This window comes from Athene noctua, chromosome 5 (assembly GCF_965140245.1).
Source record: "Athene noctua chromosome 5, bAthNoc1.hap1.1, whole genome shotgun sequence".
Lineage (NCBI taxonomy): Eukaryota > Metazoa > Chordata > Aves > Strigiformes > Strigidae > Athene > Athene noctua.
In genome coordinates this window covers 25259651-25283265 of record NC_134041.1, presented here as the reverse complement: position 1 = coordinate 25283265, position 23615 = coordinate 25259651, and the positions used below count along the sequence as shown (strand labels likewise).

At 36.5% G+C, this 23615-nt stretch overlaps 1 long non-coding RNA gene across 1 annotated transcript in view; it reads right to left on the bottom strand.

The window, feature by feature from the left end:
* LOC141960751 (uncharacterized) overlaps positions 1–13980 on the bottom strand; it is a 65796-nt gene extending 51816 nt beyond the window's left edge. Inside the window, exon 1 of the long non-coding RNA XR_012633689.1 lies at positions 13648–13980. This is a non-coding gene — a long non-coding RNA (uncharacterized LOC141960751). The remainder of the gene's footprint in view (positions 1–13647) is intronic.
* Positions 13981–23615: the final 9635 nt, after the last annotated feature.

Sequence of the window (23615 nt, the reverse complement as noted above, 5' to 3'; positions counted from 1 at the left end):
TCAGTAATTCCGTATATACTTTTAGGTAAGCTTGATCTGATCTCATCTTAGCTCCTGGTTTCAGATGTAGGTTTATCATCTGATCCAAAATGTTTCTTTATTTCTCCCAATTTAAATGAGTAAGTAAAATTAACATGGCAAGTACACTGGGAGATACAGAACTTGCTTTTGTGGCTCAACTAGCATCTTACAAAGAAAAAAAAAAAAGAAAAAGAGGGCACTAGGTAAGTGAAAAGCGACTGGCACTAAACTGAAAAAAAAATGTTTGCTAAATGGTTAGCAGTCACTCAGAAAGGTTGTATCTCTAAATTCAATTAACGAATGTTTCTATAATGAGCCAGCTACATGTGTAGCTATGTTCGCACAAAATGCATGGCTATCTTCTTGTGTCTTAAAAAACAAACCAAAACAAAAACTCTTCAGTTATGCTACCTTTGACCCTTACACAAATTCCACTACAGTGGGATTGTAACAGTGTGGAGAGATTGTAAATATGTTTAGACAGCTGGTACAGTCTGAGGCCTTCTTAAGGAAATGGAAAACAATACAGAAGGTCTTCATTCAGAACTATTCTCATATAATGAAGAATGCCCAATATCTTTCAATGCAGAATTCCTTTTTCAGTAAATCTTATTGCTTGTCATGAAATAAAGTATGAGTTTTCAAACAGAACAATTGAGAAGTAGGTCTCCCCCACATTTCTCTTTCATGCTATGTTAACCTCACTTATTTTACATTTGTGCAGTAGAAGAAATGCCAGCCAAGTTAAGTTTCTAAATTTAAAAATACTGGATGACAAATCTTTGGCAAGGAGGAATGCACAATTCTAGTCTTCGTTACGCTTGCCACCTCCTGTTGTAGAGAGCAAAGGAAAAAAGGAGCAGGAAGCTCATTAAGATCTTGTAGCCAAAGGCCACAACCCCCTCTCCCATAAAAGTCTCACATTTTCTTCACTGTCTACTCTCCCTTTGCAATGTCCAAAACATGCAGTGAATTCTGAGGGCATCCAGCAGGAAATCATTGCTGTCTTTTCTGTGTAAATCCCAAAGAAGGGAAGAAAGGGACAAGACATAGGCACTGCATAGTGTGTTACCCAGCAGATAGGTCTTAATACAGTAAAATGTTTGTCAATTAAGCCAAGTCCCTCGGGTGATTTCAATGGCCTTGATCTTCTCATAACCTCTTTATGCAAGGCACCAGTCTCCTTCCACCACGAGTGTTCTGGAAACACTTGATACGGTCCTAACCCATTGAAGTGTGTTGGGATGATGCTAAATATGATCCCCATGCTAGATGCTACAAAACGACCTGCACGGGTATGGGTGTGTTGCCATCTTCCTTGGGAAACCAACTCAAATGGTTATGGAACCAGGAAATATATTCATGCACTTGATACACATTCAGTGTTAGTCCCTCTTTCCTTCGACCGATTTCTTTCTTAAAGTTCAGGAATTTTTGTTTTGTACAAATTTAAACCAGTCTTTCAGATAAAAACTTACTAATTCCTCTTTGAAAAGGACATGAACTTTATCAGCTTTTCAAGTAACTCAGGTTTCACTTCTTTTTTTAACAAGACTAATAGATAGATTTTAATTTTTTTTATGGGAAAAATCTTAAGTTACCCAAATTGTGCCACTGGGCCTGCAAAATTCAACTAGAATACTGGTAATAATAGAATAGTCATGATGAATGACTCTCGAAATGAAGTTACATAAACTTTATTCCCTGAACATATGTACAGAACTGGCAGAGGATATTGGTTAGAGGGATCTTTTTTCATCTTTTTTTTAACGATGTGTTTTGTAGAATTGAAATGTGGATTTAACCATAAAATAAAACATTGAAACAATAATAATAAACAAATAAAACAAAAAAATAAAGTATGGGAGTGAGGAAAGAGGAAGCTTGGATTTAGGGAAAAAAAAAAAAATTGATGAATCCCAGAGATTGAAGAAATGGTGTCCTATATTTTGAATTACTGAAATTTCATAAGACAATGCTTGCTTTACCATACTATTTTGTGTTTTAAGGATCGTTGTCTCTAATTTTACAAGTAGGCAACTTATTAAAGAGAAACTAATCAGATTGTAAACTGGCTATTTATTTGAGGTTTCCAGTAATAATGAAAATGTAGATTTGAAGCCCTAATCTTCCTTGTGTCAACTTAGTAAAAATATTTATGTATCGTTAAAAGTGAACTGCCCCACAAAAAGGCACTATTTTGCTTGCATTTATGCTTTTAAGTAAAATTTAAAAATTTCATCCTATCTAGAGTAACTTTTCATATTTACGGCAACCAGTTCCAATTTTTACATCTTTACATCGTGCACACTATTTTCAGAGGAATACAGCTATTCAAGGCAGAGTGGTTTAAAGAAGCAGATTGGATGGGGGTAGAAGAGACGGGTGAGAAGCAGCTCACCAGCGAATGGAATTCACACTGGGACTCTGTCTCTAGTTTTAGAATTTTGTGAACTGATGCTCTGGAGCACACCTGAGCTCTGATCCTTACAGTGCACAGGATCTGGAAGGAAGGATTTCTTCTTTTCCATGTCTATGGCATATTAAGGAGTAGTTTACTGGAAGAAAACTGTATTTGAAGTGTTATGCAAGACCAAAGTATTATATAACCTTCCCAAAGGCAGGGGGTTTGGAACTAGAGCTTCCAACCCAAATCATTCTATGATTCTACAAGAATTACAAAAGGAGTCACCTGTTTTCTTGGGGGTTTTGCTTGTTTGTTTGTTTTTTATGGCTTGTTTCAACTAACATGGAAAAGAACTTTAAAACCAAGCACAATTCAAAGATGGTTTAATTTCCTTTCTTCATGTAAAATGTGTAGTGAAGGCATTAGAAATTATTTTAAGTTAGAGGATGAGGGAAATACATATTCGCAGAAAAAGCAGGTTCAATGGACAATTTCCTGTATTTCAGACACACTTATTGCATGTAGAAGGAACTGATAATTCATAAGTGTAAATGAGTCAAGACAAAAGAATAGTATCCTACTTCTACCATGCTGGGGTTTTTTCTTAGAGATATGGTATGGTGTGTAACAGTTGTAACAAATTAGTTTGGAATTTACAGAGAATAAGCCTTATATGAGTCTTCCCTGAAAGACATGATTTTGATATTCCAAAATAGCAGAAGACTAAATGAATTTATATTTTTGTTATCTATTTTTTCTCTGTTTAAATTAGAAACTTGACTAATTTCAGTTTTATTCAATTTTATACTTGCAAATATATTGTAAAATCAGTCATTTACAAACATTACAAGAACTGCATCTCAGATTGCAGTCCTGAAAAAGATTCATAATATCCATCTAAAGCAAGACAAATGAAACTGCTTTTTCCAGACAAAGAATTCTGAAGTTCTGTAAGTGTAAGTACCCAAATGGCTGCTTCCACTGATACACAGCAACCTCAAAAGTGATGATCCTGATGAGCTAGTAGGAGAAAACAGTGCAAAAAAATTACTTCATTCTGTTTATTTCAAGTTCAGCTCTTCAGTGCTGTGTGTTTCCTTCACAGAAACAATGTCTGTTTTCAGTCTACAGAAGTAGTTGAATTCTCAGCTGTGCAAAAAAATACAATTATGACAAGTACACTTGACCTTCACTGAAATTAAGGAGAGTACCACCTGCACTAAATATGTCTTGTAAATAGTGTCAGGAGCAACAGCATACAGGCTGACTAGAAATCAAATCCAGTTGCATGGTTTACTACAATAATAATATTTCAGGTTGCTTTCAAGTTTTGACTTCTAATTGTACCCTACTCTTAAACAAGGAGCGTTGATGAGTTGTTAGCAGCTGTGCTGTGAACAGGAGAACTCTTTGTGCTGAGATAAAGCTGCCCAGCTCTACAAATAGTCTGTCATGCAATAAACAACATTTCATTTTTTTACTTGATTCTCTTGTAGTCCAAATGTTACAAATGAAATCAAAGAACATAAGAAAACTGTTTCAGGGCACTTTCCAAAATATTTTAATCCCTTGTCCTGTGCCTACTCCTAGAATAAACTAGTATAGCGAGATCCATAATTTCTTTTAAAGAAAAAAACCTTCTCCAAAACCAAACCCCTTAAAACTATCTAGATAATGAAGATGTCATAGGGAATATTATAGATATATTATAGAAATATTACAGATAAAATAGGTGTCATAGGGAAACAACAAAATACTCTTTTAGAAAGACACAGTATACTGCAAGCTGCTTGTCATATCTGAGACAATCCAGTAAAATAAACGCTTTAATCTAGATTCAAACACATTTCTGTCATGGAAGTTCCCTAAACATAAACCCTCATCAGACGTCATTACCTTGAAGTAATGCTGTACCTAGAAGAGGTGATATCCTTGGTTATTCTGCCTACACAGTTCTGACTGGTAAGGTTCTCCATAAAGACTACCTGCTGCTATTCATCTATTTTAAACCAATCCTTTTCCTTTTTTCCTTCAGACTAATGAACATTTCACAGCATAGCTCTGTGAGGAAGGAATGTGGGGGAAGTGAGTTATTTAAAGCTTTTAAATGTCTAAATCATAACTTCTAAATTTTTTTAGGCATAGTTAGCTGGAATAGATCACAAAGTGCAGGAAACATCTACTGGGTAGTCATGTATTTCCAGTAAGCTTTATACTGCAGTTGTAGAGAGTGCATTTTAGTACATGATATCATGTTCTGGAAAACTTATGGATCTTAAATGCCAGGTCCACATCTGATAAAGCCGTCAGTCCTGCAGCATAACATGAAATAGGGAAAATGGGTTCCTTGCCCACAGCGGCAGGAAATGCCCATTGATAGGCTTTTCAGAAACAACATGAAATCTGTAACGGTCTCAAAGATGTTGATACCCAGCTTAGCCTTTCTCCCCAACAAAGTCAAATTGCGAGCCCTCAAAAATCTTAGCAACCATCTACTAAATATAAGGCATAGGTGAACAAACATTACGTATGCATGTGCTGTCTTTTATATTATCTGCATCACTAACAACTGCAGAACTTATAGCATCTTCTATTTAATATAAATTTTACTACACTCCTTATTTTTGTAAATCAAAATTGAAATTATCCAGACCTTATTTAGTTTAGCTCTTTTTATTATTAGTCTGTTGTGTTTTTCTTTTAAAATTATATCAGTCTCAATATAATTAATAACGGTACAAGAAATCAATTTACTTCTGAGGAAAATCAGCTGAAGTGCATTGGCTGTTTTGTAGCAATGGGTTCTGTTTTTGTCTCCCATTTCCATAGCAAAGAGAATTAATTTAAGAGAGATCAATAGCGTTGCTGGCATATGTTGCATACTCCTGCTATAATTCACAGTGCTGGGGAGTATGTGACATGAGTTTAAACTTAATCTTGTATCTTGTATAGAATTATGCAACTGGAATACCCTTACAAAGAAGTTTTTGTTTTTATTAATTTAATGCAGTAATAACTAATAAGGGAAAATGTGTAAAACAAATCATTGTGTGTACTTCGGGTTAAAAAAAAGTGCTATGCCTTAATATTGGGTGTGAGTAAGGGATGTTGCTGTGTAAAATGCTCTGTGCACTTTGCAGCCTGTGAAACCTGCAGAAACTTTCCAATAATGTTAAAGCACTTGCAAAAATGTTGCACCTGGAGCAGGGAGGAGTGAAGAGGGCAAAGGTCAGCATTAGGCATTAAGACACTGACTAAACAGACTTTACACTCGGTGAAAAGTCCAGACAACCCCTGCAGTGTCATCTTACAACTCTGGTTTTCTTCTTTTCAGGACATAGTAATCCATAAATACACTCAAGTCACCAGCTTAGCTCTTCCCCCCTTCTCCCCCTTTTTTAACTCTCCTTTCATTTTTAATTCTTGCATAAAGATCTGAAATTTTAACCCTTTCTAGTACTTTTAATCAACCTTGGGAACTACTTTTCTTCACTGTTGTCATTCAGTGCACTTACTATATTTTTTAATTCTCTTTTTTTGCAAATTATCCTCTTAGAAAAGTCATTTGAAATCAACTAAAAATAATGCTGGAAGACAGTAGCACAAACTCAGTGTATGAATAAGACATTCTGCAGAATTATCAGATTTCTATTTCTAAAAAAAAGGCAGTTATCAAACTCTGTAAACTACACAAATACATCCTTTTTTCTGAAGCTTCTTAACCAGAGACTTTATGTACAATATCTCATGGTATATAGTATAAAATTTGGTTTTACAGCAACTTCTCGGTTTGTTTGTATAGATGAAACCAGTTTCAACTGGGATGCTGCAAGAAAATAATAATTTTGCTTCCCTTTGATTTTTTTAAATCAACCCCCCCCCCCAACCCTCATTAGTTTCTCTAAACTGGAAAAATGTAGAGGTAAAACACAAAGAGGTTTTTGTACTTTTATCATACAATTAAGTCTTTTAGTTTTGCATCTATTACACTTAGTAGCTGAAATCATGAGACCAAACTGACTTTAATCATTTTATCTGATCCCATTATCCACATCCCCTAGCTTAAGGGACAGGATAGACTCCTAATATAGTCTGGAGCCTTGACAGTAAAAATAAGCTGGTGAAATACAGCCCATCAATTTCATGTAACCATGCCCATTTTGCTGACTTCCTCTTCTTGTTCTGAGCACTGCACGAGACCGTACTTCCACACAGGATATTTCCTTCTTGCCTGCTACTCCAGCCCTTCTGCCAGCCTGCCGAGATAACCAGCAGATCTGCCACATTGCCTTTTTCTTAATTTTTTCCAACTCCTGAATACCACTGACACTAGATAGCTGAGAGTCTGAGTATTTGTTTCATACTGTGCATGAATATTGATTAACAGAAACATTCAGCAGAATTTTTTTTTTTTTTTTCTTTTCAACAGAGATCCCTCATATTTGCTCACGGAAGGAAAAAAAAGTTTTCAGTTCCACGTATGCAACACCATCATTTCAATTAGTCACAAAATGGCAGCCTAAAAAACCTGTGAAATCTTATGATCACTTCAGGCCCACTGATTTATGTTCCAGTGCAGTAATTTTTAGAGTTATTGCCCAAGGGTTTCTAACTTGGTCTGTTCAATGGTGGAAATCAAAGAATCATCAATAAAAACAGAAAGGTGAAACTGGGAGCACAATGTAATGACTGCCAGTGAAGGGGGAAAAACACAGCAAAGGTATTTACTTCTCATAGCAAAGGGTTCTGTAGAAATTAGAGACGCATTTCAGCGTTATGCTTTAAGCACATGCTGAGCTTTGAGCATGGAAGTGTATTGCTAGATCGCCTTCAGGCTTTAAAAGTAAGAATATCCTCGATGCCATTACATGATCAGATCCTTGGTGCAAAAATACTGGATGTTTAGGGCTCAGGTTTCATACAGTGCAGCGTTTTAGCCTGCAGTTAGTCTCATTGGTACCGTGGGGCAGTCTGTTAAACAAGCCATTACTCTACAGGAGTCAGCATTTTAATGTTAGGCCTTGCGTGACAGCACTTTCTGTTGAGTACAGAGATTCATTACAAATGGAGTTGTATCTTACAGTTATCCTATATTCTGACTTTTTTTTCATGTTAGCAAAAAAGAAAATGTTTATATACATGAAAAACTTGAGAAAATTAAGCTAGAACTGAGTTACATGAGCCTCTTGAGAAACAGGCTTTGTATCTTGTCTAGTTATAAAAATACCACACCAAAAAAGACCTGATTCAATAACAACAACAAAGACTATTGTTCTGTCTGGAATTATATATTCTTTTCAAGCATCTGAGGTGTCTCCAGTACCCTTTGCTGTGGTATCTCAATGCTGACCCCGCAATAATAATCACAAATTCAAAACTTGAATTCTACTAATAGGACATAGACGAGAAGCCAGGCAGCTAAATGATTTGCCCAAGGCTACAAAGTGTCTTGCTGCAGAGCTGAAACCAGACCTTTTACACGTCTGCCTGGCCAGTCCCAAAATCTGTGCTTTGTTTTATGTTCTCAGGCATGTTTCTTCACGCACATGTTACTTGGACTGCATGCTTGACATATAGTAAAGTCCAAGCTGCCCACTGCATTTCTCATGGATTGTTTTTCAATTTTCATTTAAAAAGTGATTGGGGTTTTAATGGAAACCTGACTCAACTGAAGAAGGCTATCTTACTGAAATAATTTTCATAATTATTTTTCAGAAATTATTTTCAAAAGCTGTTTGGTTGTTTCTTTAATCAATCTTACAGTGATAATCTGAAACCATCAACAACTTAAGCGTAATGTTAAACTAAACTGTGAATAGTAGAGGGAATTTGTACAAAATAATATTACAGGAATAACAAATCTCTTGCTAATTTTTTTCCTTGTGTAAAAAAACCCCAACCCACAACCCCCAAAAACCCCACAAACAAAATCAACCAAACTTGCTCTTTATTGCTTTCAACTGGTCTGTCCCCATCCCCCGCCTTTTCTTCTAAAGCTAAGTGGGTAAAATGAATCCTTATCCATGGGCTATGTAAACGTATGGGTAGGACCTCATGTATATTTTGCATGCTCTACTTGCTAAATCTTTATAAATATTGTTATATTACTCCGTATATCTCACTAAATCCAAATAAAATAATAGGTAAGACTATAATGATGTCATCTGTGTGCATATTTCTGTAGATAATGTTTGTGTGTGATATATACAGTATTTACAATCTGTACTTTGCATGTAGGATCACACAGACACAAGTAAGACTGTGATCACCAACCCACATAGCGTGGGTGGGGTATGTGTGTGTAAAATCTATTTAGGCAAATTAATAGCGTTCGAAGATTACAGACATTCTAAGGGTGAACATTCTGGACAGTGTAAAATTATATTTTTCTGACATTTTAAAAATATTTATGTAGGGGTTTTTTTTAATTTGAGAAGTACCATATCCTTCATTAGGAAAAGCAAAGCAGTTCATGCTTTAATTCACTCACACCTTTCCTTTTTTTACTTCACTCTTTGCTTGAGGGTTGTTTGTTTGGTTGGTTTTTTTAATATTTGGCAATTAAATGATGCTGAGTACCTGTTTGTCTGGTGTGTGATAGACATACTTACTCCTTGCATACATTTGTAAGAGGAATTTGTGATGATTTTTGCCTGAACGTGACTACATTTTCTGCTGTACAAATAATATAAATTAAATATTCTTAATTATTTTAGCTCATGCTAGAAAAGATTCAGGACAAAGGGGAGATTGATGCAGTTTGCCTTACAATGGCCCTACTGATTTCTCTACTGGCCCTTCCTCTGCACATGGTCAATTAGAATTGAAAATCCTGTGCTGATTTCATTCGCTGGAATTTTTAAGCAGGTCAGGAAGAAAGATGTTATTGAAAGGAAAAGTCTCATCTAAATAAGAAAAGAACACGTGGCCATCTGGTCTAACTGTACCATGCGGAAAGTCATTCTGGCTCTGCCGTAGTTTGAGCTTTGCAACAGTTTGCCAAAATATCAAACAGAAATCTGTTTACATTAAAACACTCTGTGCTTTTTATCTATAAAAACGCAATGCACAGTTCTCTTCCTATCTGTAATGCATGAGCTCATTTGACCCTGTTACCTTATTGAGACTGCCTATGTTTCTGGTAGGCTCTCAAGTTACTTCTGCTGTGCAAAGGTGTAAGTGAAACAACCAACCTTTTGAAAGTTTTGGAAGTAATCCGGAGCACTTCATACTTATGACTAAAACTTCCATTTCTGCTTGAACTACAAAAGGCTCAAACAAGCAGATGCAACAGAGGAAGCATGGGGTGAAGAGGGGAGAGGAGAGTTTAAAAAAAGAAATTAGAACTTGAAGTCTGTGCAAGTAACACCATGGAGTTTGCACAAACAATTGGAGGCCATAGGCTAAGAGATGAGCTGTAACAGACATCAAATTTTTAAGGAATGTAGTCATAAATATGCATAAGCTTCCATGACTGCTTTGTTTCAACATCAACTATTTAAAAGTTTAAAGAAGTCAGCAAAAAAACACAGGTCAGAATTTTTCACATTTAGGTAAATATACACTTTGCGTAAAAAGCTAAAACACACAGCTCCAAATCTCAGGTGCCTGGACAACAGCAGCTGGAGGATAATGCCATATTGGCAAAAGCACCAGGCATTTGTATCTCCTACCTACTTTAGTCAGAGCTGCTGAGCACAAAAAAAAAAAAAAGAGACCTTACTGAGAGAAGCAGCGTTCACAAAAAAAGAGACCTTACTGAGAGAAGGGAAGTGTTGAACAAAACATGGAGACAAGGGCCCTGTATTCATATGCCCAGGTTTAATGCTTAACTCTTATATGATTAGTCATTACTTTTACATTGACAAACAATATATAAACTGCCAGAATTGCCAGTTGAAATATCCTTTCTAATACAAGGTAGTGTGTAAATCACTTCTGAAGTTTAGAGGAATTGATTTATGTAGGATTTCAGTCTTTAGGAAAGGGATAAAAATACGATTGTTTATTGTCATTACTTTGAGAAAACAAAAGTCAGCAGTTCAAAATGTAGCTGCAGGCATTATTTTGAAATAAATTTGTGAAACATAAGTGACAAATTTTATTTTTCAAGCATAATATGCCAGGAAAAGTAGAAAGGAAATCAACATGTTAATACTAGTGAACTTGTGCAGATACATACACATGTAATTTACAAGTCTATACTTCTCATATATGACCATTGTGTTGAGTTTGCTTGTATATCTCATATAAGGTACACAAAACGTTCCTTCAGAAAAGTGCTAAATCCCTTGTTTTACAAAAAATAAGGCAATACTAATTTGACTGCAGCTCTCAACTCATTCTCTTCATTTCTCTGAATTTTCTTTCCTAGAATCTTTACCTTGCCTGTGGATATTGTTGCCCCTACATGCAACCTTTTGTTTGTATGTCTCTGCTGCTATTTGGAAGTTTTTTTCTGAGACTAAATTTCTGGGATACCTATGCTGTGTTCCTTTTTTTAGCAGTGTTTATTAGCAATAGTAAAGAAAAAAAGGGTAAAAAATCCTATCTTTCTATTAAGATACCTGTGTGACTAAAATATAGTTTAAGCCTCTTCAGGGAGTAAATGAAAAGCAGTGTATGTGTGTGCACGTGCATGCGTGTTTAAAAACATTTTAAGTCTTTTTCAGACAATATCCATATTGAAATGCAAAAATTAATCATCATGTGTATCATACCGTAATTTGTACCAGAAGACAATGCAATTTCTAAGAACTTTTAGAAAATAGGTCCCCACGGCATACATTTAAAAATTAAATAGAATAAATGCTTTGAATCTCCCTTTTCCCTGAATGTCTCTGCTAACCCCACCCATAGCCACACCAAACAGAGAGCAACTATTTTGGGGAGTACTGCATTCCCAAGCCCAACTTTCTGGCATGATGATACTGGGCCAGTCAGCGTTCCTCTGGGCTGTGGCAACAGGAAGGCCGGGGGTGCAAGGCCAGCTAACTAGTCCCCTGCCATGCTCCCCTTCTTCGGTTTGAAGACAACCTACTTGCAAAGCATTTCACTACTGCCTTGTTTAAAACTGCCACAAAACTGAACTGTCGAGAAGATCTTGCTAATCTCTCTAAACCCAAACATTCAAGTATTTCAGTTTGACTACCTCTCAGATGTAGGCCTCTGTATACTAGCTGTTTCCCTCTATGGAGCACATTGTATACGTATACAAAATCTCCACATAGTATTTAAGAGGTGCACGGCAATTATGCGAGTGATGCATGAACTTAACATAAAATACTGCATTGACTGTAAAGCTAGAGTAGAAACCACTGTAAAATAGGAAACAGTGGATGCCCCCAGATACATGGTGTTGGGAAGTGTGTGCACATATGTGCATGTTTTTTACAATAACACGCATATATGTTTACAAAGTTTCTTATTTCATATTTTCTGCAAATCACAATGAAGTTGAAACCGAGCCTGGCCAACGTAAGGAGGAAAGGTTTTGTGTTTGTCTTTAATCTTTTTGCAGCACAGCTCAGACTTCTGTCTGATCTGCACATAGCAGAGCAAGGGGCTTGCCGTGCATTGCGTGCAGGCTCCTTGATTGTGGAGGGTAAAAAAAAATCTGGCTGGAATCCAGACAGGCGAGCGCAGTGCTCTGTTGATCATTGTGTCTAGCCTTCAGGTGTCTCAGCTCACAGTGGGCGGCGGTTGGGGGAGGGGGAGATAACAGGAGGGCAGACAAAGAATAAAATGGTGTATTTAAAAAAAAAAAAAAATCATATGAAAAAATTCATGTCAAATGCTTTTTTTTAAAAAAATGCTTCGTTTAACGTTCCTTTCCCCACAGTGGGAGCAAGCAAACTTCTGTCCAGGAAGATTTATTTAAGCTATAATTAGTAGCGTCTGGAGTCTTTCAACAATTTCTTCTTATTGCACTTAATTTTTTTTTTAGAAGAAGTCTGCTCATCTTTCACTCAGAAACAGTTTTCACGTCATGCTTTATTAGGGATCCAGCCCAGCCAGGACCGAGACAGATTTCTATTGTCTTTGCTTTTTCCCTTCTGAGCGTAGTTTTCAGAATCTAACTTTTGGTAGGGGAGGCGGGGGGGCGGGTGGGAAGGAGCATGCAGGCGGGGGGGCGGGGGGGGGGGGGAGAGCTTATTAAAGGTCTTATGAACATGTGGGGGGAAAAAAAAGGAACAAAAATACAAATCAGTGCTTCTCATTGTACAGTTATCCATTTGAGTTCAATTTCTTTTCCGGAGAAGAAAAAAAAAAAAAAAAAAAAAAAAAGCTCTGCTTTGTCTATTGCTTCTGTTTGAGAACTCATAAATCTTGCCCAGAAAGCAACTTGGGCTTAAGGAGATCTAGCCAGCAAAGCTCTGGGAAGCAACTGCAATGTCTCTTGCTATGGATATTCTCTTCTTTCTGCCCCCTTAGTCCCCACTGCCCCCTCCACCCCGACCTTCTGACGTTATGCTGTGAAAAGCCCCACACCCTTTCCCACCCCACCAGGAATCTGAGTGAATTCAAGCTGTAAGCTAAAGGTAGTTAAAGTTGCTTATCAAAAAGCCTCACCTCGTGCTGAGTGAGTCCAATTATTATACTAGTTGTGTTTTTCAGTCCAGCCATAACCCTTTTCTAACACTCCCCCCGTTGGCTCGCCTCTCCCCCTCCCCCCGTGGAAGGGGTGGGATGGGAACCTTGCTCGACTTCATTGTTCCAAATGTAAGAGCTATTTGCCCCAAAGTGTCTTCGCTGTCTTTCATAGCTAATTATAATAACTGTCAGATGTCTGGAAAGTCTGGGCTGCCCTTGCTGGCGGAGTTAAAGTTTGCCTTTATTTTTTCCCCTTGGGGACAGATCAGGCCTGATTAGACACAGAGTACAAATAAAAGTGAACAACATACGTGTGTAGGGCTTTTTGTCTTTGTTTTTCTTTATGAACAAAGCAGCATGCTGGCTATGTCAGGAAGCAGTGTGGCATGCAGCCTGCATGCAGGCACTGCCTTGGAGGATAACTCTTTTTTTTTTTTTTTTCCCCTTTTTTTTTTTTTTTCTTTATTGGAGGGTGCAAGAAATATTTCTGAATTCGATTAGCACTTTAGATACTTGTCCATCTCGTAAGAAGAATTAACCATCGATTTAGTGCATGTAACATTTTGACAATTTTAAGAGATTTGCTTTTCTGTGTGAAAATAAAAATAAATAGAGCCTGTACTCACAGTTTGATGTGCTGTGCAGGTCACTGTCTCCTTCTGCAGAGACAACGAGGGTCGGAGGATGTCAAGGGTGCAGAATCCCAGTTTAATTCAGGAGAAATGTACAAATGTGCTTCCTGAAGTCGCCTGGAAGTCAGCCACTTGTGCTCAGACATCCCATTGCTGCTCTGCACGCTATACTATCTGCAGTTCTGAATTGAACTAAATACTGCCCATGTGAAAGACAGGGGAAACACAGTCATGTGGGACACACAAATCCACTCTATTGGCTCCGAAGGCACAACTTCAGCATTCTTGCATTTCCACCATTGGTTAACAGTTCAAGCTGAAAGAGTCTAGGTCCTCCTAGTGAGTCCGTTTTCCCTTTATGTGTGGAAGAATGACTGTAGGATTTTACAGTGACAGGATTAGTTAAGAAAGGGACTGAAGTCATCCCTTTGACTGAAGCTGGTGGGTGGGGATTGGAAGCTGTGCTTTTCTCAAGTCGACGTTTTTCCTTTTTCTGCCTGCGTTCTGTGTGTCAGGAAATGCTTGCAGTTACTTGGGTAGCACAGAGAAACTGAAGTGACTTTCTTCAGGTTCAGGGATGGGGACTTGACTTTTAGAGTAACATAAAGACTGTACAATGATTTTTATGGCAATAACTCTATTCTGGCTGACTGAAGGGTGGTTAATTTATCTTTTCTAGATTTTTTTAAGCCCAGAAAGGGCTATATCAGGAACTTGAGTTTTTGCATCACATAAACCAGACAAGTGAATCGAGCAGTTTTTCAAAGCCTACACTAATAATTCGAGTGACAACAGAAAATAGATTTTACAGAACTACTGTATCTCTGGGGAATATTATGATGTGGTCATAATATTATTTTGAAAGAAGCAACAAATTCTGTGAAATCTATAATTGCTGGTATTTGGTCATTTTGAGAATAATGAAACTATAAAGATTAAATAGGAGGGAAGAAGATTGACTATTCCCTATTTTGGTGTTCTGTCATTTGCCCGATTTAGTTATGCCAGTGTGAGCAGTAATTTGAAACGGTACTCAGTCATGTGTGACATACTTCTCCAATTAACCCTTATTAAAAAGACCTTCCCCAAATCCCACATACATGTTTTTCTAGAACCAGAGAAAGTAGAAGTATGACAGACTTGTCAGGGTTTGTGTCTGTCTTCCTCTCCAGGCAGGTTTATTTCCTCCTCTGTATTTCCAGGGCTTTGTCTAGTGTAGCTCTAAATACCCTGAAGTTGTAGCTCCTGTTGGACTGTTGAATTTAGGGCCTAATTTAGCAGTTGAAGGGCTTAACTATACTTGGAAATTTACCAGAATAATTATTCTGGAATAGTAAATTCATTATATGCCTGTGGTCTATGCAAGGCCAAGCAAAGACAGACTGCACCGCTAGCGTTTGTACTATGTACAAGCTCCTATTCAGGAGCTTACGCCTGGCTCTGGCTGTCAGGACATCTTTTTGTTTCTACCAGTCAAGCTTGTTCAGACCACCTTAAAACAATGCTTCTTCCTCTTCAGAGTTCACCCTCTTAAGCTATTTATAGACTTTTATCATCACCTCACTGACCACCCTTGTCATCACTTAGCTGAACACCATATTCCAGGTGTAGCTGCATAAGATATGGGAACGTTCCTCTGTAGCCTGTGACCTGGTATCGATGCAGCAAATCAATATGTGTTCGCTCGATATGTGAGCAGGAAAAATATAAGCCTTAAAAATATACTTACACACCTGACAAACAGGATTTCAAAGAAAATGAATACACTGTATGTTCTACTCTGAGTTAAGAAGGAGGCCTTGTAAGGCTTTTGTTGCTCCTAAGTTCTGAAAAGATGCAAAGTGTTTATATTTCTTTAGCAGGCTCACTTAAAAATAATGTTTAGTAATAATATATAAAAGGTGGGCTTTGGATTTGTTGTTGTTTGGTTAATTTTCTTGAAGAAAGGTAATTGTCTGGTTTGGATAAAATACGGCTACAGCAGTAGCATCAAAACTTTCTCTCCTCACTCCAAAAATGTTTTTAACTCCACTGGGCTTTCCACATCTGGACTCCAGAACACTGAAGGGAGACAACTGAAAACCCTGGGAGACATTTTCTTTTTTTCACAGCGCTGGTGGTCTTCATAATTTTGGTTACTTTTTTTGTTGTTGTTTAATTCAATTAAACTGGGAAGAAATACTAATAAAAGAAACCTTACTCCAGAGAGCAGTAAACTCGCTCATTTTAAGACCAGTACATGGTCTTGTCTTAAATATATCTTTTTCATGAATGCAGTTTCTGATTTTAAAACGCTGAGAAGTTATTTAAAGAGAGGGAATAAACATCTGAGTTCATTTAGTATTGTTTAGCTCTTTCCTGAAACAATTTATGAGTGAATTTCAGGAAAATTTAGGGAATCTGGAGCAATGATTATTGACCTGCACTTCTTGAGCCATGAATCAAAGACTTAGGTGATGCAAGCAGATATTTTTGTGATTCTTACAGTAGTTTGGAGACCAAATTAATACTTAGCATCACTTTTGTCTGCCGAGAAAGAAGTAAGTACATCTTTAAAGGACATCTTATTTTCCATATCATTTCCATTGAAAAGAAATCAAACTGAAGACTTGGGTTACATCATGTTCACATAATAAACTGCTGCTTTCTCCACTATTGGTAACTAGAGAAGAGTTCATAACTGTAAGAGACAAAGAATAAGAGCATCATAAAATTAACACAGTGTGGAAAATAAGATTACTTTGCAAATTCTGTTGTTGTGATGACGCTTAAGATGTGAGTCAAGGTGTTGCTGTACGCCCAGGGCTGTCAGAGTCTGGAGACTGTACTGTTACTGCTTTGTGGTCCTCTGTGAGTCCATCCATTGACAGAATAGACTTCTATTTCTGGTCTGGGGCTAGGGGTTTTGGGGGTTTGGGCTTTTTTTCCTGATCTAGCAAAGATTGGTAAAGACGCTTAACTCCTGCCTAATAGAGGTCCTGTTCCTAAGAATATTCACTGTCCTCAGGCCAGGAACTCTAGGAAAGAAAGAGATGACTGAAGTAAGTTAGAAATGGTAGTCACTAAAATAGCTCTTTGTCATTCTTCGGAATTTTTAGAGAGCATATTGTCTGAGGGGAAGAAAGTAGGATGGCCTTCATCCTCTCTTATGGAGTGCATTCCCAAACAACTTTACAAAACAGCTAGAGGTTTTTTCCTTGCGTAAATCTAAGATCAGTGACTATTTGGGAGGGAGGAGGAGATTTGTCCCTTGGCTTTTTTTAGCAATGCGTGCCACATTTAGAAAGGGAAAAAACAAAAGTAAATTTCTTTCAGAAACATAGAATAAAGGCACTTAGGCAGTTTGTGCGTTAATGTGTTGTACCATATAAATGGATATTTCTGAAAACATTTTAACTGTTTCCTTAGAAAATCAAATGCAATTCCATTGTGTGTATGATGTAGATTTCATGTTGCCCAGCACTTTTAAGCCTTACCATTTTTCTTTCTGTGGAAATAATGGAACTTTACTGTATAGACTGTATTTGCTTGCAACTTTGCCAGAGAATTCTTCTGTTCTATACACCTTAGCTTTTTATAATTCAGCAGTAGGTGGTATCTGCTAAAGTTTAAATCTTACATTAGTCACTGCTAGTAAAATTCCTCGATGCTGGTAATGCATAAGAAGAAATCAGTCAAAAAACCCAGGAGATACTGGAGAAGCTGAAAAAAATCCAGAAAAGAAGCAAAATCACTGAAAATCTTTGAGGGCAGGCAAGTGGAGAAAGGGCACCCAAACTCTATTTCAGAGAGAAGAATTACCAGAGCCTGGAAACATGCACATCACTTGCATTGTGTGTATGTATTCTGGAAATGGTTTTATACCCTGGTTAAGAACAGCCCTAAGCTAACACAAGTTTTTCAAATGTGTGGGGTGCAGGAGGGCTGTGAATGAAGGTTTGTTCTCATCTGCACCAGGAGGGGTGAAACTAGCTGAAATGCTGACTGAGCAAGTCATCTGTGCTGTACATGGCATGTTACCTGGACACATTGCAGTATCTGCCATTTACATAAAGAAAAATCACTAGCAAAACAGCTAATATCATAACTAGTTTTGTGGAGCTTTTTGGGGTTTACGTTTTGTTTAGTTTGTGTTTTCTTTTCCAACAGAGTCTTTTCTCATTCTTCTGTCTTCTCTATTTATGTAGATAAAGTGAATGAAACCACATAAGATACTGGGAAGATTTTCAGCAGGCAGAGTGGAAACTGGTATCCCATTACTAGTGAAAGTCAGAAGAACTTATTCCTGTTCTCTCTGCAGGCCTTCTTTCTGTTTAGGGTCAAGTTTTCATGGATAGTTTAGACAATCTGACTGCAATTTAACCACTACAAAAACCATCTCAGATTCGGTTAGGTTCTTGAGGTATATGTACTGAAATTCATGCATACTTTGAACTATTAGTTGTTTTGTATTTATAAACCTGATTTTGGTTACAGGACTGTTGGTGAGGAATTTAGATGTCATCAACATCTCGTTCATATGAACTGATAACGTTAGCTGAAAATCCTGGATTTTTTCCTAATAGATTCAAAAATTTTTACAAGTTTATATAAGTCAAAATTAGATAAATCAGAATGTTATGTAAACAGTGGGTTGGTAACTGCAACATAGTTCAGATGAAATTGAGTAATAGAAATATTTTAAAGCTTGGCCATATGTAGAGTGCCATAGAATTATGATGTCCAGAAAGATTTGGTCAACAAATCTAGAACAAGCATACTTTTAAGCTGATATACCTCGAGTTTAAAAAATATAAAAAATCCTTTGTAGCTTTAATTAAGGTACCTTTGAAATGAAAGATACTTGAATAATTTTTCTATGACATCTGCATATTTCAGAAAGTCTGGTGATTTCTTTTAAATGGCAATTTTTTTTTTCTGTTTTCCTGGGTTATTTCTTTAATTGTTGTTGAATCCTCCTATTTTTATCCCTTTTCTTTGGTCACTTGTTCCCATAACTCCTTTCAGTATAAACAAATTATTTTCCCTAAAATACACAGGCCTGAAACTCAGCTGGCCCAATTTTCACAAAAAAAAATTGAGGACTTTGTAGGGGCAGTATGACTTTGTGACCATAACAGGTCTTTTTCCCTCAGACTACTCTTACAAGGTTACGTATTTTTTTCTGGTTTTAGGTAAGTTTTTTCATCCCCAGTTTAATCCATAATAATATATAAACATACATATTTTATAAATTATCTATCAAACTGTCATTCTCTTATAGAATTCTGTAACTGGCACTTTATATTATATTCTAGTTTCATTCCACTGTAAGATACACTATTTCTTTTAAAATCTGAAACCAATCAAAATTTTGTGCAATCCAGTATTTCGTGAAGAATGATAGTATTTAGCAGTTCATGTTTCAAATGTAGAAGTCTTGATTGAAAAATCATATGTGGTATAATTTTGAAAAATTTTTATCAAATATGTAATTCCCTGGGATAAATAATCTCTCTTTTCACAGACTAAATAGATGAATGTTTAAGTATTTCACGCTATATGTAAGAAAATTTAAAAGAGCATTCCTTCCATTGTCCCACCCCTACAGCACTGTCTGCAACAGAAGTTCAGTATTATTGGTGAGATTACAGAATTGTAAGGGAACAAGTCATTAGAAGTTGCAACTTATTTTTCAGGAAAATGTATTAAAGTTAAAATATTTAACTTTGTTCAAAGTAATGTATTCTTTAGGGACCAATATAATAAATTTTGGAGATGATTTTTCTTCTTTTTCGATAATTTTTATCTAAAGAGATCTCCCATTTTTTCATTCATTATTCTTGTCTGATATCTAAGTCTTTTATGGATTAAGATAGTAGGTAGTTTGCCCCATTTCTGTTCCAATTTTGGGTGGTCCTAAACCAAGATAGTTTCATAAGGATATTATTTTTAACCATCTGCCCTCCACATTTTACTCCTTGATGAAATAATTTATTTTGTTCTTTTCTTAAGGGAAGTCAATACTGCATAAAAGCAATACTAATGCCATAGTTTTCCTTGCAAGAAGCCAGACCTGTTACTTTAAGTATGTGCATTTTTCCTCTGGTAGCTTATGAAAATTTAAATTAAAAGGATTTAATAATTTAAGCAGCAGAGTTTAGCAACTGAATGTTGAAGAACAGAGGAGTTTGAAATTGCTTGCAAAACACTAGACATTTTAGAGAATATAGTTCAATACTGCCTTCAGGCACTTGTGAGGTGCGTGCAGGGTTCAACATGCTTTCAGAAATAGATTACTATAGTTGAATAGAACTGCTACTCTAGTAATGACATTTTATCTTTAATTATATATTGTATTATGTATTCTATATTGATTAATGAATTTCTTATACACTAAAGACCAAAAAATTCCTTTACTAAGAGGGTTTTGATTTTGGTTAAAGAACAAGATGTAGGCAGAGGGGAGGAAAGCGGGGGGGGGGAAGAGGGGAGAAGTCAATGCAAACTGCACTTGTTCAAATAATTGCAGTCACCAAAGTATGTTCACATATTTTTCTGATCCTTGTAGGGGAATAAAATCCTACCGAGCCCTCCTAAATGTCCTCCTACTTTAAGTAATCTCTATTGTGTTTGTGGTTTGGTTTTTTGTTTTTTTTTTTATAGAGCCATCATGATACTGTCTAAATATCCTATTACTGTGTCCTTGCTCTGTTTCTTTTGTTCCTTCCCACTGTTTAATTATGGACCTCATTTGTGGCATATCACATCTAAACTGGTCCCTCTTGCTTGAGGGACCCTGAGTGAGATCCTGACCTTAGTGAAATCAAGGAGGAGCGTGGGTTTCAGTGTCTTAAGTGGCACCAGGTTTTCACCCCTGCCTTTATTCAGGACACCTCTGGACAAAGGGAACAAGTAAGAATGAGGTGCTCGAGTATTAAGCCAATTATCTCTTTTAATTAGGACATGTATAGAGAACTCTTAAACTGAAGAATGGGTGAAATCTGCTGAATAAATTATTCACAGTAAATAGTCCACCCAGCTCTAGTTCTGACAGAGATAAAGCTGCAGTGGCATCAAAGTGTCTGCTCTTACAGGGTGTTGCTCTGACACAGATGTCAAATGACAAATCAACATGAGGTGAACAGATGAGTCTTATTCCCTGCCTCGATCAGCTGGAGAGATCGCTAAGGGTGGTCAAATAGGCTCCAACGATGCTCTTAGAGCATCCTTTAGCTGTAAAAGATAAATAAAACTGTCCAGGAGGTAACTTCTGTAATTCCTTAAATCTGCTTTGCAGATATTACAAAGGGTAGACTACAAATAGCTTGGGAGCTTTTTACCACAGCATGGAGGGAGGGAGGGAAATCACTAAGACCTCATGGCCACTTCCTCTAAGACTGAGAAGAGAAATGAAAATTTAAAACTTTTTTCTACTGGTGAAATGGGTGTTGCTAAAAAGGAGTTTAGCTGTGGTTCATTTTGTCGTACTGAATTTACCTCCATATTCTTTGCTGGTCTCTGGTGAGATAGTTCTGAGACTAGATAACAGTGATGGAAATAACTGAAGATGTTATGAATAAATAAATAGTGATTCAAACCCTGTTCTGGGTACAATGTTCTGACCGTTCATGTTTTTGCAAAATGCTATGAAAATCATAGTTTCTTTTGGGCTTCTATTACCCTGCGCAATTCCTTACCACCTGCTGAGTAACTCTATCCTCTTAGCCCATTTTCCATAAAACCGAGTGCTTAATCGGGGAATATCAAAACCATTGGATGAAAGGTGGTTTAAATGCTTCCTCAGGACAGGCATGTAGGAAAGGGCCTCATTCATAATATTCATCATTCATGTAGGACTTTGGTAGAACTATTTAAGCATATGCTGTGAAAACAGTCCTGTCTACGTGCAGAACCTGACGTGGCAGCTGGGTGACATGGAGTCGGGCAGCAGTAGTTCCAGCTCTGTAGCCACAGAGAGGAAATCAGAGAATTCAGATTGGATGCCTCTCTAGCTGTCAAGCTGACATTCATGCATTTTAAATGGCACAATATTGTTAAAGGCTAATTTTGGCTGAAATAATATTTAAAGCACCCGATTTTACTTTGGGTAATAAAACAGATTGTTATAAAAAAAATAGATTCCTTCACATGTTTCTTAAAAAAAAAAAAAAAAAGAAGAATGAAAATTAGTATTTTTTCCTGCATTTGTCTCCCTTTCTGTGAGACAGCACTATTATTATAGTCTTTGTCCTGAATGTAATATTTCAAGATATAATTTAAAATCACTGTAGTTTTGTATCAGATTTTTGGCATTCTTTTAATGCTTTTTTAGAAACCCTGTGCAATGAAGTTAAAATGCAGCTTACTGTCCTTTGACATAGTGAAAATCTTTGTTTTGCAGTGGCACATTTTCACACAGTAAAGATGATAATTAATTATACAATATCTTGGTTAAATTTCTGTAGCTTTTTAATTCTAGTATGCTAAAATTTCTATAAACAAGTATCTTTCACAAAAGTAGAATTGAACTAAAGATTAATTTTATCATACTGTTAAAAACTGTACATCATAGACAAACAATTCATGTAGAAATATGTGCTTGTTCCTCTGAGAGAGGTGAATAGATAAACTGTCCAAGGTACAGGGAAATAGAGCATGGATAATGCGGGTTTGAGATATTCTGTTGCTTAAGTGATGCATTAAATCAATATTCTGCAAAGCTTTTTCTTGTTAAGTTATTTACTTGGCTGCTGTCACAATTCACCATTTAGGTCATCATCTTTTTAAAAAATATGTTTTCTTGTGGCCTAATTTAACTTTATCTAAATACTTCAGTTCCTCAAGTAATGAAACTTCTTCAAATGCTGAAATTACAGCACTGTTTTAATGCCAATATTTACACTGAAATTCCTTACTTGGTTAATAAGCAAAGAAAGGAATTGTCTTTCAAGTAAATTACTAGTTTATCTGCATTAAAATCTATTACTACAAATGAATAGCAGAACAAATTAAAAATGATGTTAATAATAAAAATGGGAAATTCTTTAAGAAAGTTCTGGAAAGAGAATACTGAAAAGAAAAACAAGTGTTTTTCAGCTATTTTCATTTTACCATACATCCACATAAATGGAATCTCAGAAGTTGCTTCTTCTCAACAGTCAAAATAACTGTTCAAAAATGATTATGGAGATAATCAGTGCCTTGTTTTAACAGGAGCTGAAGGTGTACACTCAGCAAGGGTACCTTAGGGAAACCTTCATCCTCCTGTGGTTCAAATGGTTGAGTAAAAGCCGTTAGAACTTCAGCACTCTGGAGGTATTTTGTTTGTCTATTAGAAAAAGACATATCCGGGATCATGAATCACCTCTGTTGTGCTAAAATTTTACTGAGCTTCAGATAACAATATCGTTTTAAACCAAGCAATTTATACAATTATTTTTTTTCCTTTAATCAAGATTCAAAAGAGTAAGATCACTCACTTCCCTTTGTAAACTGTCTTAATGGTCTATCATCTATACAGTGCTGTCTGTGAGATACTGTTTACATAACATGTAATTAGTCACAATGTCTACACAGGCGTGTGGCTAAGTCTGCACTTCAGTTTTAGATGGTTTTGTATTTTTTTTAGAGCATTTTTGAAGGAATTCTAATTATGGATGACAGCCACAGGACTGTGCTGTTTTTTTTCCTGGCTAAGCAGTTTCTTTTAATTTTAAGCTAGAGTAAGAAACAGTGTTTCCGAAGAGAATTCCCTCATCTTTGTTAGTATATTTTAGAAATATGGTGTTCAGATAGTGATGAAAACAGCCAAGTAAAGGCAGAGGGTTTGGGTGAAGGAGACTGCAAAGATTAGGACTGATTATTTAAGAAATGCAGAAGAATTAAAATGGGTCATGAGGGAAAAATATTGCGAAGTACTGAAGCTTGTAGAGGAGAGAAGTTGGGAGTGCCTGTATTCCTCGACTGTCTCACAAGGGATG